The sequence below is a fragment of the Chinchilla lanigera genome, unplaced genomic scaffold (genome assembly GCF_000276665.1).
Source record: "Chinchilla lanigera isolate Chin_1 unplaced genomic scaffold, ChiLan1.0 scaffold00003, whole genome shotgun sequence".
Taxonomy (NCBI): Eukaryota; Metazoa; Chordata; class Mammalia; order Rodentia; family Chinchillidae; genus Chinchilla; species Chinchilla lanigera.
Genome location: NW_004955404.1, coordinates 13484584 through 13500525, shown reverse-complemented (window position 1 = coordinate 13500525; position 15942 = coordinate 13484584). Strand labels below are relative to the sequence as shown.

Below are 15942 nucleotides of genomic sequence, written 5' to 3'. Positions count from 1 at the left end.
GGCAAGCTCAGGGTCATGAATTCGATTCCCGGTACCAGAAAAAAAACAAAACCAAAAAAAGAAAACTTTAGTGACTTATCCAAGTTTGTGCAGTCAGTGGACAGGATCCAATCACATGTTTGTCCCTGTGACTTATGTTCTAATTGAACATATGACCTTGGATTTAACATTTCTGGAACAAACAGGGGTTGCAGTCACAGGATGTGGCTATTGCTTTTGTATTTGTAAGAATATCTTGGCTACCAACAACAGAAAAGTGAGGCCAGCTGGAATAAACAATAGTGGGATTTATCATCTCATAATAACAGAACTCCAAGGTATATCATAGCAAGACAGTAGCTCAAGAATGTCATTAAGGACCCAGGCTGTCTATCAGTGGCTTCATCAAAAGGCTATTGCTACTTATAATTGCAGCAGTGTTGAAGTACTTCCAGAAGCACTCCAAAATGCAGCAGTAGCCAACAGCTGAGAAAGAAAGAGTTCTGACCTGAGAAATTCATCAGGAAGGAAAACGTTCAGATCCCTCCCCAGTAGACATCCTGTCAAACCTCATTGACAGAACTGGCCATACTGCCTACCTGTAAAGCAACCCTCCACATCATAATGACCCATCATTAAGGGCTTAAACTCATCAGGAAAGGGTGGGAGCAAGAAGAAAATCAGAGTTTGGCCCACATTAAGGAAGGAAGAGTGACTGTTGCAGAGACACCTGAGAGAGTTGACGTCATCTTTCGAGGAATACTCACGCATGTTTGCATTTGTGTGTGTTCCAACTATTTTTTTCTCTTCTAACAAAAATTCACTTGGAAGAAAAAGTTTTCAGCACTTCTCTGTACCTGCTTTTTTCCAAAAGTCTCATTAGCTACTATGTTGGCAAGCAGCTTAAATTAAACATACTTCCTGGGGTACCGGGAATGTTTAATTATCCATCATTTGGTCTGGGACTGTTCTGTGTAGGATTTCCAATTCTTCAAAATGTACTGGTATGCTCAGGGATTGAACACATTCCCAAATCATCCAGAGGCTCATGAAATTTTAAAATGTTCTCCTTCGAAACAAGTTGTCTGAGCTATATAATCTCTAATCATAGCCACGCAATTGAACATCTTCCAGTGACTTCCCCTTGTTAATAGTGCCTGTGACTCAGATGCCCCGTGCTGGTGTCCCCTCGTGCTTATTTATAGAATATTCACATTTCCAAATACTTCTGCTTTGCTCTTTTCTGTGGCTGTAAAATAAACTTATTTTCATGCTGGGGATATAGCTCAGGGGCACAGTGCTTGCCTGGCAAGCATAAGGTCTTGAGTTTGATTCCCGGTACAAAAGCAAACAAACAAACAAAAAGACTTATTTTCAAGTGGCATTATAAAGCCTCACTACAGAGGTCCTCGCTATTTTGCATATTTACTTATGCTGCAGATCAAATCTTACTCCAGTTCACACATCAGTTTGTGATCTCCCATACACGCTCACACAGAAACAGATCATTTTGCCATCACTTTAACTCTTCATTTTACTTTATGCAAATATTCTCACATCCAAAGGACTTTTAAATGGTGGATTCCAATCCCTTCCCAACTGCTCTTGTTGTTGGAGTTACTCATGGGATATAATTAATGCTGTCCCCCACAGCAGCCTGGACAAGTCCATTGAAGCCAGTTTGGGTGTCACCATCATCCAACTTGTTTCAATTCCTCGTGGCCTCTCCCTTATACGGTTATTACTGTTTGGAATATAATAAAGTGCAAAACAATAACACTTCTCATCTTTGCAGAGTTGACAATTAACTAATTAGCCCATTAACTCACTGAGCCAGATTTGTACCAGTAAGTTCAGGGTTTGGGGACGTATATTAATCCTTTAAGGCCACTGGAGCAACATTTGCAGTTAATGGGCCCATATCCCTAACTTACTACCAGAGAGGGACCGAAATTAGGAAATAGAAGCCATTAATCCTCACTGTACCCAGAGGGGCAGGTGAGAATGACTTTGCACAAACTGATGAGAAATGCGTTTTGTTTTGTTCTCTGTTAAGCCCCAAATAGCCAGATTTAAAGCCAAGATTGGAATTCAGTATTTCCTGGCAAACATCCCTATATCCAAATTTGAAGTCTTGTGAGAATTTGTTTGTAGTTTTAGATCCAGTGCTGAGCATGGATAGACAAGAAGCTTTGTACTAGGGCATGGGCAATGTGAGCATCGGGAGTCTGGACAGCAGGAGAGGGAAATTACGACTCTGTTTCTAGCCTGTAATATAAAGGAGCACTTAGCAAATCATGTGGAATATACGGCGCTGTGGTGTGTGGATTGGGGAGGGATTGTACGAAAGAGACATTTCCAATGTAATTCATGCTCTGCAGATCCAGATGAACTGTAGGGATGAGGGGTTCTTGCCCTCAATACCCTGCTGCTCATTTGAAGGAAAAGCACTTTAGACCCGCTTCTCCTTCTGCCTCTGGTTGTACCGGGGGAGGAATACGAGCGCTCATCTAAAATGTGCATTTATGAAACTATAGGCTGGGGCAGGGGGGCAGTTATTTATGTCATCATCCCAGCTGGAATTTTCCATTCTCTTGTGCCAAGGCATGGAGTTATCATGCCTGTAAGGTTGGAGGTGAGGATGGTAGTGGTTGTAGAGGGAAAATGTGTAGATAAACTTATTGGAACATAGAAAAGTAAATCTCAATAGAGTAATATGGGTCAGGTGGCAGCCACAAATGTCCTTTATGTGGCTTTTGAGGCCATGTGGAATAAAGATGGGAGTGCCTGAAATGTGCCGGGTATGGCCCAGGGCTTACAAATAAGTGTAATTCTCAACTTATGCTTATCAACATCCACAGCCATAAATCCTCAAGGGCTGTGACTCTGGCTGCTCCCTTTTCTTACGCCTACAGATTAATCATAGCCACCACTGAGAATAAAGGGAGACTGACTTTTCCTTTCCTTAAAAATAATATTAAAATCTGTGCTTGTATTCGTTCATGCTGCGATATTCAGGTTACTTCAGCAGTACACATCACTCCAAGGATTCTTTCTTTTTTCCAGCTATTCTGACCTCTTCTTTCAGGGTTCTTCCTCCCTTCAATGAAGTTTCTGTGTCAAACAACAAGGAACATTTTCATTTCGACAGTAAGTAGCACGGTATGCAGTAGAAACCACATCAGATGCTTGGAGGGGACTGTGTAGAAATTCAGAGACTGAGAAAGCTTCAGCGGTCTTCTCCACAAAAAGGCTAGGAGCTAAAATCTGAGACATAGGAATTATTCCTCTTTCCTACTTTGAATGCAAATCATTTCCTCTCTCCATAATCCACCTTCTATTTTGAAAACTCATGAACAGATGTATGTATACGGGAATAACTCACCTTGTTCACAAAGGTGGGAGGCTGGTATCTTATTAAAGTGTTCACAAACGTGGACCTAGAAGTTATGTAAATGAGAAGATTGGCTTGAGGGGAAAATACGGATATAAATAAATAAAGGGAAGCTCAAATCATTTGGGGCATAGAGTAATTTTCCTTGGTAGAAGTGGAAATGAATGTGTCTTGGAGCTCACCGGTTTTAAATGACAAAGAGAAACATAATGGCTATGATGAAGTTGATGATGATGATTATGATGACAATAATGATTGGACCAAGACCCAATATTCATTCACTGCTACCATGTTCTAAACACTGTCCTAAGTAACCATTTTTTCTTTTTGGTATTAACACTTTATATTTTTTCCAAACCCAAAGATGTAGATGCTGTAATTCTCCTTCTTTCAGCCAAGGAAACAACTATGAGGCTTCAGACCGTCCTATTGGTTCAGACCCTAAATAGCTGGGATTACAATTGCAGGTTTCACTATGCCTGGATAAATACATTTTTCAAAACAAATAGAATACAGGACTTGCTATTTCTCCATAGGTCTCCAACAAGAGGTGATAATGCGGTGTATCAATATCCTCAAAAAAAAATGCCCTTATGGTGAATTCAACTGGGTTAAACAGCATTAGAAAAACTATACAATTGTTCCTTGATGTTTATATCCAACTGAAGCTCATTTAAAACAGTTCTAGAAGAAGCTATACAATCTTGTTCTAGGGAGGCAGGGCTCTAATTTTTTGTATATATTTTAGGGTCCAGAGGCCTGGGTAATTCCATCCTGAAATGTTCCACAATTCAATTTGGAGGATTTTATTAAATATTTATGTATACTTACAAGCACCTACAATTTCAGGTATTCATATTGCTCATCAAATATAAGCCCATGGCTAGAGAATTAATTTCATCTCTACAGTATGGTGGAAACTACCCAGGTGAAAGGAACGCGACAGTGTAACCTTACCCAGAGCATCTCCAAGGGTGAGTCCAAATCATTCTTCACACATGTTCAAATTGTTTTTGGCTCTCAGAATAATGAATGGTCAAAGTTCAATTAATTTATATATTCATGAGCTCAGAAATTTTATTGAGCATGTACCAGATATTAAAGGCATAATGGAAACAAAATCTATCCAGCCCCTCTCATCACTGAGTATATGATCCAGAAATAGATACTATCCTGATAATTAAAGAAGTGATTAAAATAAAGTGCACTAGCACTTTGAGAGAATAGATTTGTAGATACCAGGAGTATGTGGAAGAGTGTCTGCTTCCTTGTGGGAATATTTGAAAGTAAACTTCCTCTAGGAAATGGCATTTAAAAACAAATTAGAAGTAATATTGGGATTTAACCAGGTTATAGCCACCATAAGCTGTTTAGGAAAACATATTAAAGTAAACATTATAGAATATCTAGATGGGTCACAAAAACTAAGCAGCAGTATACTACCCATTACATCTTCAATATTCCTAGTAAGTGGTTTGTAACTGAATGGGTAAACAAATATACCATAAAAATATACATTATACGTTACAAATACACATTAACTGAATATACAAATAAATACAAATATACATTAACTGTGAATGTTGGTTAATGTTGGTGGTTCAAGAGCAGGTGAGATTCATGTTCTTAGATTTAGATAGATTCTAAACTATTTTTTCTAAGCAGATATTTGCCAAATCTGTATCTTCTCCCAGTACACCTGCCTATGAGATTCCTTCTTTTATGGGTTTCTTCCTGGGAGCAACATCATAAAAGAAAAGAGTGAGGCATCTGGAATTATTTGGGTTCAAGGAAAAGGGACCTAGAGGTGTAGAGAGGAGGTGGGGGAGGGGAAGTGGGCCAAGAAAGAATTAAGATGTGTTATGTACCCGTACCCACTCCTCATGATGAAATCAATCATTATGTGCTGCAAACATACACTAACACAAATTTAAAATTTTTGATTAACCGAAAAAGAAATATCTAGGTTTAAAGCCTACCTCTACTTCAATTAGCTGTGGACCCCTAGCCAAGTGATTAATTCTCTGTGGCTTAATTTCTAAGCCTCTGGAGAAGGGAAATGCCAGCTGTAATCAGATGTGCAGAATAAGTGAGATAATGCTTGGAAAGCCATCAACACAGCTCCTGGCAAAACCACTCAAAACAAACATAACACTAAAACAAAAAATGGCTGGTAATTACATCTTTGTCCAGAACTGAGCTCCTTCATCTAACCTCCTCAATTCCTGATAGAATCATCATTCAGTATTAAGAGTTATATTGGTCCTTTAAATGTTGAAGCACTGACCTCTGAAGGTCATCAGAGTTGTAGGCAAACCAGGTGTGGCAGCACAGGCTCCCTCTCACTCACTCTGTTCCAGATCCCTTTTCCAACTTGACTGTGTTGTGTTGATGGAACTGTAGAGTCTTCAGACACACACTAGCCGTGTGCCGTGAACATAGACAGCCAAAGCCAGGAGGAATCGATGACCTGCCATAGGCTTCGATTGCACTCATCTCCTGGCCCCTTGTGCCACCACCTCTGTCTTTGCCTACAACTCTGATGACCTTCAGAGTATAGTTACTCAGAAGCTGTTCCTCATATCCCCCAGCTTCTGGTGGCTGCCTGCATTCCTTGGCTTGTAGCTGGATTGCACCACACAGTACTTGTCTGTATCCTTTTCTGTCTCTCTTGTGGATATCTGGGTTTCTCATGGGTGTTGGGGTAGTGTCTTTTTCTTCTCCAACCACTCAGTCTGGCCAGGAGCAGATGTGAACTAAGAGTTAGAGAGATGAACTTGGGTAATGACCTATAGAAATTAAGCTACTAGAGTGATTAGAGAATACTTTTTACAATTACTTCCTTATTTAGCCATTTTATAAACCAGAGCTTCACAAATAATGTGATCTGATCATCTCCTTCAGTAGAGCCTGATGAGTCCAGGATTGACTTTAGGCCCTGAACCACCACATCCGTTTACCACAGTGATCTGTACAATAATGGTCATTCTTCATGTGTGCCTGTCCATGAGAGGCAGCCAAGAAACAGCACTCTAAAAATAGAGAATTTGGCCTTAATGTTTATATTTTCTACATATCCTTCATTCCAATATGGACTGAAATGCAGTGTAATGTAATACATTAAATGTTTCCCCTCTAACAAAAAGAAAAAGGCTGCTGAACTAGAGTCCATCTCCACTACTTTTATTTTGTGTTACTGATCCAGCCCAGGTAACTTGCCCAAGATTTGGCTTTCTCTTTGTGAAATGAGGAGAACAGCTGTATCTACCACCAAGGAACCATGTGTATGGAAGCATGCTCTACACTAAGTTCTGAGACAAGCCTTAATTGTATTTTATTGATTTGAGGTCAGTTTTGTTGACAAAGTCTGATCAACCCTATATAACTGGATTGAAAATTTTCCATTTGCTTTATTTACTGATCTCTTTATATTTGAGATTTCCAAACTGGGAGAGACACCATTTCATATAGCATTAATCCATAGCATGCAGAAAGGCCTGACCAAGCTTGGACCAGGCTATCAACCATTGAGACAGTGACTTTACCAGTCAAAGGTGGGTTGTCGGTGGTTGGGGGGTTGAGTCAGTGTGTAGGATCCAGCAGCCAGGGAGCCCAGATGTAGCAGGAAGGGGTCCTGACTGGTTTCCTCAGCTGACTTCCTACTGGGCCTTGAGACTGCATCAGCACCTCACCCCCACTCATGCTTTCTGTTCTGAACCTAATTCTTAGCCGATGCACCAGCTCTCCAAGGTGTCCTTGACCTCTTGCTCACCTTCATACACACACAATATCCTGTTCTATCTGACCCAGCTAGAGTTGGCTTCTCTTCATTGCCATAATAAGACAGCTAAAAAGTTCTTAAAATATAAATTCTACCCAAAATAAAGCAGCATTCTTTTAGTAGTTTTGATAAAAGCTTTATTCTGTATAAGAATATCATGTTCCTTTTTTGTCAGACTTCCCTAAGCTGCAATTAATCTTTGCATCTGTAAAATGAAGTTACTTTACTTTAGTGTCATGAACCTAGGATGAATTATTCAACAGATACATGTGTTCAGTGCTCATTATTTGTTGGGCACTGTCCTATGTGTTTGGGATGCATGTAAAACATTAATAAGTATGTAACAAGGGTTGCATTAAATGTAAGTGCTTTATAAAACAAAGTAGGGAAGTCGTGTTTGAAATGATTTCCAAATTTTAGCTGAACACATAAGGGATTCACAGCTCTATTTTGCAGCAAGCATGCATGTGTGTGGTAAAAAATGAAATTCAGTGTTATAAGTGTCATATTTTAACTGTAATTTAGAAAGGTGATCAACACTTAGATGTGCTATTAAATATCTATTTTGTGCTTTTAACTATGGTAGATCAGGTAAATGGTATCCAAAAGGACAATTTCTGATCTCAGGGGTCATAGGTAATATGTACATTAAGTAATAACTTAGAATGTATTTCAATCTGACAGTGCCAAATAAATGGAATAAAAAGGAAGAATTCTCAGAATGAAGGGAAGAAGAGAACACTGCCATTCACCTGGGCTGTGATGAAAATGCAAGAGTGGGGTCATTTGAGCTCAGTGTTTAATACTGAAAGGATCTGAAAAAGTACTTTTGACAGTCATGAGTGCTGTTTATCAATATTGCTTTTCCATGTGAGAACTGGGGGGATTTCCCACCCTGACTTCATTGTGGTTGGGTGGAACAGGTGACTAGCTCTGCTGAATGAGTGCAGGGGGAAGGGGCATGTGTCACTTTTAGGTCTAAGCGTGTAATTACCAAAATGAGTCTCTCCAGAGTTCTCCTTGTCCCCTGGCCTGGCAGCCAGCAATATTCACTATGATGACTCTGTCACTTGACTCTGGAGTATAACGTTGATGCTGATTCCTTCCTAACTTCTGGTGGACATTCAGTTCAATAAAAATAATCCTGCATTGTTTAAGTCCCTGGAAATTAAAGGATTGTTTAGAGAGTACAGAGGAGACGCCCTGTTCTGACTGACACAGTGTGTACAGGAGAAAAGGCAAAAGTGAAAGCTTTTGGAACTAAAAGTCATCAACAGGTCAATTTTTGAAAAGCTTAATTTTGAAAAGAATTAGACCTGAAATGGAAAAAGAAAAAGACAAGGAATCCCAGGAAACAAGATATTTTGCAAGTTACACAAATAAGTAGGGATTTCTCCCTGGAGCCTACTGTTGGCTTACACAGAGGATGGTATGAGAAGACAATGCGATGATTAATGTGAAAGAAATGGTTCATGGGAAGTAAAGAGGGGACACAGATGAAGAGACCCACTCAGGCCACCGAGGGGTGCAGGTGAAGTGTGGAGAGACAGGCAGTTTTCCTAAGATGACAGCATGACCCTCCTTTAAACCACAAAGTAAAACACAATAACATGCGTGCTAATATTGAGAGAATTTATAGATTCACCTCTAACCATTTAAGCTATTGGCTTAATATTTTAGACTCAACGAAAAAGCTCTTGGACCTGGGATTGCAGTTCATCATGTGTGAGTTATAGTTCTTTTTAGCCCTGTAATAATGTATTCTTTTTTTTTTTTTGTAAAGTGAAGTCTAGTAATAAAATCTTTATTGTAATCCAATGCTAACATGACTCTTCCTAAGTAAGAATTATGTCTGGTGGATTTAAGTTACCCCAGAAAATGTTCAAGCTAGGAATTTAGAAAGATAAGTCTGGCGAAAAGAACGCCTTTATGGATGGATGTGTTAGAGGAATTTCCTAAAAATACGCTATGTCATATCCTGTCTTATGTTTTCACTTTGAAGTTTGAAACTAGTAGTTTTCAACTTTTAATTTCTTTAGCAGTGTCCCGGTGACCCATGGAAACAATGCGGAACACTCAGACCCATGAGCGGAGCAAGGGCTCGGGGATCCATGCACTGGGAAGCTGTTCAGGTGATGCTTTGTAGGTGACCTACTGGCCACACCTGGAGTGCGTTATGCTGGCTCTGAGTTCTGAACTTGACCATCCACTCCAAGAGGTCAGGGATGCATTTCATGTACTTTGCAATCCCTGCTACTTAGTGTAATCCTTCCATATATGAAGGAGAACTATAGAAGACTGAGGGTCACTGGTTCTGCAGTGGGATGGATATGTATTTCCATGCTGACTGTAACACGTACTACCTCTGTGACATGAGCCGTAACCTGTTTGGTCCCTTGAAAGATGAAGATAACGGCACCTTTCCCCCTGAGGCTTGGGGGCTTATGTGAGATGATTCCACAGGGCTTGGCGTGGTGCATGGGGCTGGGGATTTGGAGAGAAATGCTATTATGATGGTGAGATAGGCAGCACATGGGATGTTAGCACAGGGGTTCCTGACCAAGGGAAAAATGTGCCCAATACCCAACAAATTCCACTTGAGTAAGGGCTGAGACAGCATCTGATAGCCACCCAATTTAGTAAGAGCTGATTTAGAAAACCGTGGCTTAGCTCAGAAGGCATCCTAGCTCCACAGCTTGAGAGAAGAGAGTTTAGCGTCTTCCCATCATGAGGGTTTATTTTGAAGGTCCAGTAACCCTTCATCATTTTGTCCTGGGATGTAACCAATAATAATAGACATCCCTTCTCTCTTCTTCAGTAAGGGAGGGAGACAGAGGGGTAGAAGAGAGAGGAAAGCAGGGTATTTCCTCCCCTCACCAGGCACAAAAATAGTGCTCCATAAACTCATTCATTTGGTCTTTTACTGTGTACTGTTATTACCATAAAACTTTGCATATGATGAGAAGAGCTGAGTTTATTTAGTGCTTTCTGTGTGATAGGATCTGTACTAAAGCCTCCATATTAGATCTCTCTGAATCTTCACAGGAAACCCTTGGAGGTTGATACTATTTTTATCACCACTTAGACACAAGGAAAGTAAGCTCCAGGAAGGTTAAATAATTTGTTCAAGTAAGTGGTGTAAAAGCTTGGCTTCTGGCTAATGAGGAAATCTTAAAAACATGTCTGAAGTGCATTTCTAGTGAAGTTGATCATTCTGGAAGTATGAATCAGCCAAAGTGAGGGTACTTTAGTGCAGACTCAAAGCTTGGAGGTGTGTTAGGAGCCTGGGAGTCTTCATGGCTTTAGCTGAGGTGAAAGTGTCCATGACTCACAAAACGACAACAATAAATGCTGCCAAAGGCTTAGGCGATTTTTCTTTTACATGTGTTCGTCAAAAATAAGAAATAAAAATTCAGGCTTTCCTGTAACCTTAATTATAGACCCCTGTGCTGTGAACAATAATAATAGGTGCTATGGAAAAACAAATTCTCTAGAGACCTCCCAACTCCATCAGGTCTGTTTAGGACCAGTGATAAGGAAACAATGAACTATAGGAAACAGTAGCAGGTCCCGAGCCCGTGTGAGCCTTTTTCTTGTTAATGAAATAAAATGAACATTTGTACTGGTGTAAAACCAACAGCAGAGATGAAAAGCCATTCTTGCTATTTACCTCAGGGCTGCAAAGGAAATATCCATTCAACGTCTTAGCTGGGTAACTATAGGCACCATCAGGAGAAGGTGCCCCGCGCTGCTTTGGCAGAAAGGACTCGGAAGAAATGGGCCTATTTTTAAAGGATTTTTCTACTTCTGATATGATTTGGGCCCTGTTCCTGAATCATCTTTGAATCAGAATAGCAATTCTTCTTCACCCACTTGGCTGGAGTGTTAAAACATCTTTGGAAAATGTTCAATAAATGCCTTGAGCTCTATGTAAATAGGAAAAATGTAGTTATTTGTGAAAAGAATCTCAAAGAGGAGCTTAATGTCATTCAACTTTTGCTATATTGAGGAGCAAATGCATTTACTGCAAAGCACCAAAAGGTGGAATTATTTCATAGAATAGAACATGTGATGGCTGCAACATAGTAAGCATTTAAGAATCTGTCTGATGCATTAATGAATAAAAAACTGTGACAAAGAAGCCTCATTAAGAAGGTAACAATATGCAGTGGAATTACAGTGGTGAACTCCTACCATCTTGTCTGGTGAAACTCTGTATTATCTCTAATGTGTTATCAAAGAATTATTTTCTTCTTCTCTTTAACGGTTTGAGCAATCTTTCATTCTTACATCTGGTAATCTGAGCAATGTAGTTGAGGACAGTGATATGTAATGTAACAAGCACTGTTGATGCATATTATTTTGTCTTTAGACCCTGTATCACTTTGAATGTTCTTGCTTTGATTTTTTTATGTTCGTGATACTGATATGCTGCTACTGTTCTATTTTTTTGTTTGTTTCTCATGTACTACTCTCTTTAAAATAAAAAAAGAACAAATTATAAAGTGAAGCATGAATAATAAATAGATATTTGTACCTATCATTGTAATTTAGTCTTTTACTACCAAAGAAATGCTTGTTTATTAAATGAAGCATATTAAGGCTTGAAATCCAAGATGGAAGCATGAGAGAGCCAGGAATAATCTGGGTCTCAAGCCCCAGTCACTACTAAGCTAATGAACTCAGTTTCAGTTAGATGGGAAGAATAGACTCAGAACAGACGTAAGCAATGAGACAATCTTGGAGCAAGAGTGTGTGCATTTGGAGAATGAGGTTGAGGGCTTCTGGATGGGCAAGTAAAGTCAGAATTAGGACCTGGGAGATTTTTTTGTGGCCTGTCAATCATTCCCCACTAGCTATCATGGTGAATTGTGAGGACTTCATTCCTTTCCAAAGTCACCGTGGATATTGATACCCTGAATTCAGGGGCATCCCAGCCTTGCCCTAGCTAAAGAATGCAGCCCCTTTTGTTTCTCTGCGCCAATCTTGCCATCCACACAGATGCCATTTGTTCAGCAGACTTTACTAATGTTCACAGTGGCTAAGGAGGCTTACAAGACAGAATCCCACAGAGGTTCGCTGTAAACTAACTTCCTCCAACACCAGAAACTTCTTACTGGCCAATATTACTTCACATCCATTTACCATAATGCCAGGCACATATTCCCCTCTTTCCATGGAGCTTCCCTTCCTTCTACTTCCCCTTACTCCAAATTCAAGTTCACTTCTTCTAGAGAGCAGCTGAACTGGTTCTCTATCTTTTGGCTAAGAGCAAAGGAAGAAAGTAGCTGACCCCTTGCTGGAATTTGGCCTCAGTCCCTTCATGCTAAACACAGAGCTTCTTCTATATAAAAAAAAATACTGACATAAATACATTGCTGAGCAACAACAGCTCTCCTCAAGAGAATATTTACTATTAAAATAACCACTTACTAGCATTTTCCTGCTCACTAACACAGGAAGACAATAACCTAGCTCTGTCCAACCAGTGGCCAGCCTTCTTTATTGCCCTGGTTTTTGTTTTTTGGTTGATTCCATTTTGCTTTTGCAGGGAAGAGGAATTGTCTTAGGTCTATATAAAATATATAATATAGTTAATGTACATAAATAACAAACTTCCTTTTAAATTTTTTATTATAATATTAAAAATGTTAAAGAAATTACAAAGAAGAGCCACAGTTTGGACATGGGTGGCTGCCTGGTAAAGGCTGTTAGCTTGCAGACAGTTATCTGTTATTCTTCAGACTTTAAGGTATCTGTTAATTCAATCATTAAGTGAAGCTCTGCTTTTTTTTATGAAGTTGTCCAACAATTATGGTGTCTTTTCCTCTTCTGGATAATGGTCTCGGACAGTGCGTGGGCAGATCTTTGATGCTTTACCTAGGATTTACTAAAAAGTTCCACATTTTCAGTGGCTCCTGCAGATGTGAGCCTGAGGAAATCTAGTTCCTCTCATTTGAGTCACTGGGGATGCTGGTGGTCACAGGATTCTTCTGCCGCTCCTCTCAACCCATTCCTGAACGATGATTGCTTCTTCCTCCTCTCTAGTTGTGTTTCTGGAGTGGCAGAGGAACTATACTTAAAGGCCATGCTTCTGAGACAGTTGGATATCAAGATCAATTTTGCAATTTACTTCCAGAAAAATGGTAGCATAAGTGGAGGTTTGCCAACCCCATACCTATTTTAGGACCTGACAAAAAGGAAAAAAATAGGAAGGAAAATGTTAAATACATAGAAAAAAAGTTTGATATGAACTCCATGTGAACTCTTCCCAACAAAGTGTAAAATTGGGCAGAATAAAAAGGTGTGAAAAGCCATGAGCATAAAACTCCTTCTCAAGGAGGCTAGCCTGCATTTATCCACTTCGAGTCCCTAATATTGTCACTTAGGATAAGGAAGAAGACCCACGGTCCACAGCCACAACAAGTATTTATTACTTAATGGATGAAAGTTTTCTTTCTGTTTCTACCATTCAGAAATCGCTTGATTCCTTATGGTAGAAAATGAAGGATTAGCACATCTCTACTTGTTTCTGATTCAAGTTTCTCTTCTCATTTCTGCCTCAAGTTTCTCCCCTCCTTTCTTTACACTTGGCCTTAACTTTACTCTGCAAGTGTTTCAGACATTTCCATCTGGTTTTCAGGGCATCACAGATTTCTTTTCTTTTCCTTTTTCTTTCTTTTTTTTTGAGACAGGGTCTCACTATGCAGACCTTGAGCTCACTATGTAGCCCAGGCTGGCCTCAAACCTGCAGCAATTTTCTTGCTTCAGCCTCCTAAGTGCTGGTTTTACAGGTGTGAGCCACCATGCCGAGAGCATAGATTTCTGAAGTTGCTGTTTAGCGTGATTCTAAAAATGGTAAAGCCAATCAATAGCATACATCATGTGACCAGGTAAATATTAACCAGTTGGACTCACAAAAATGGAATGTACACTGGTTCCTTTAACCCATGCCAAGGTTCTTTCAACCCTTTGGATTCTGCTTTCTCATACCCCATTTAGTCCTTAAAATAATGTTGTTTTGGTTTGGTTTATATCTAGTTGCAACTTCCTCTTTTGCTTTTTATTATTCTTAGAGTCACTATTGGTTTTTGGTTTGATCATATGAATAAAGGCTTTTATACATCATTTGTTACTGTTCTTTAAAATATTCATTGTGTTAATTTGGAATTCGTTGAAATGGAAGTAATTCTACCTATTTCTTTTTTCTTAAAGATATCCAAGTTGTTATTTTAAATCCCTGGCAGTTCAGGTGAATTTCAGGGTGTTAGATCTCTCAGTTTTCATGAATTTCTTTTTGTTTATGCTGGGAATCTTTTCAAATAATTTTTTTCCCCCAGACAGTACAGTGATAATACATTTTCTGATCATAACAATATATTTTATTTTACACTTGATCGATTGTTTGGCTAGGCATAAAATTCAATGTTTAAAATAATTTTCTCTCAAAAGTTTGAAGTTGTTGAGACACTTTCTCGACTTCAGGTTTCTGATGAGCAAACAGTTGGCAGTTTGATTTTTATTCCACATGGCTAACTTGTTTTTAAGTCTCTTCTTGCAGGAAGCTTTTGGACCTCTGAGTTCTAAAATTTCATTCACATCCCTTGAATTTCCCAGGCCTTATCAATTGGAACACTTCTTTTCAGCTGTAGGTACACATCATCTGTTCTGATATTTATTATTTCTTCCCTTTTGATTTCTTCTATTTCTTCACTATTTTCTAAATGGATATGGATTTGACAGAATCATCTCTTTGTCTCTTAATTCCTTGGTCCTCCATGTAATCTGACTCTCCCTTGTGTGTCAAGTTGCCCGAACCATAGTTTTTATCTCATCTATTGACTTCTTCTATACATAGATACACATTTAATGTAAATTAATTTTTAAGATCTCCATCTTGCTCTTTTTCCTGTTATCTTGCTCTTGTCTAATAGCTGCAGTATTCGCTCACGATAGTCATAATATTTTAAAAGCTTTCCTTGATTTCTTAAATTACCTACTTCTTCCATAGATTTTCTGCTTATTCCTTTTTCTCTCAAAAACTTAGCAATTCTCAGTGAATCTATACATATTATAACTGAAGACTATGCTTATTAGTACAGGTAGCTAGTATGGATTTAGGCTATTGTTCACCTATTTTAAAAAAAAAAATATCTTCCTGGTATTAGTTTTCTAAGGCTGTTGTAGTAAAATACCACAAACTGAGTCGATTGACAGTTCCAGTGGGCTCGAACCACCATGGTTCCATCAGGAACTTGGTTGTACCACTTGTTGTGCAAGTGGTATGGTGGTGGAGGAGACTGTCAGGTATGTACTTCAAGCCATACAGCAGTGACCTATACTAATGACAGCCCTGCTGTGAGTATGTTAAACAACAGAAATTTATTCTTTCACAGTTCTGGACTTTAGAAGAGCAAAATCAAAGTATCAATACAGTTGGTTCCTTTGAGGGCCAGGAGAAAGAATCTATCCCATGTATTTCTTTCTGTGTATCCAAAGACATACAACTTTGTGTTTCCTTTTTATAAAGACAGTAGTCATACTGCATTAAGGCCAGCTAAATGGCCTCATTTTAATTTGTTGATCTACAAAGGTTTTCATATCCAGCTAAGGTAATATTCACAGGTACTCATAGGTAGAATTTCAATACCCTTGGAGGGGTCAACTTAACCTATATCATTTCTCAATGGGAGAACAATGATGAGTTCAGTTATTTATGATCAAAATGTAGTTCATAAGATGTACTTTACCCTCACTAGGTATGCTTTGTCCAAATGTAAAATCTCAC

At 39.1% G+C, this 15942-nt stretch overlaps 1 protein-coding gene across 1 annotated transcript in view; it reads left to right on the top strand.

Annotated features, from left to right (window-relative positions):
• Hs6st3 (heparan sulfate 6-O-sulfotransferase 3) overlaps positions 1–15942 on the top strand; it is a gene marked incomplete in the record, with an annotated part of 667184 nt that overhangs the window by 628564 nt on the left and 22678 nt on the right.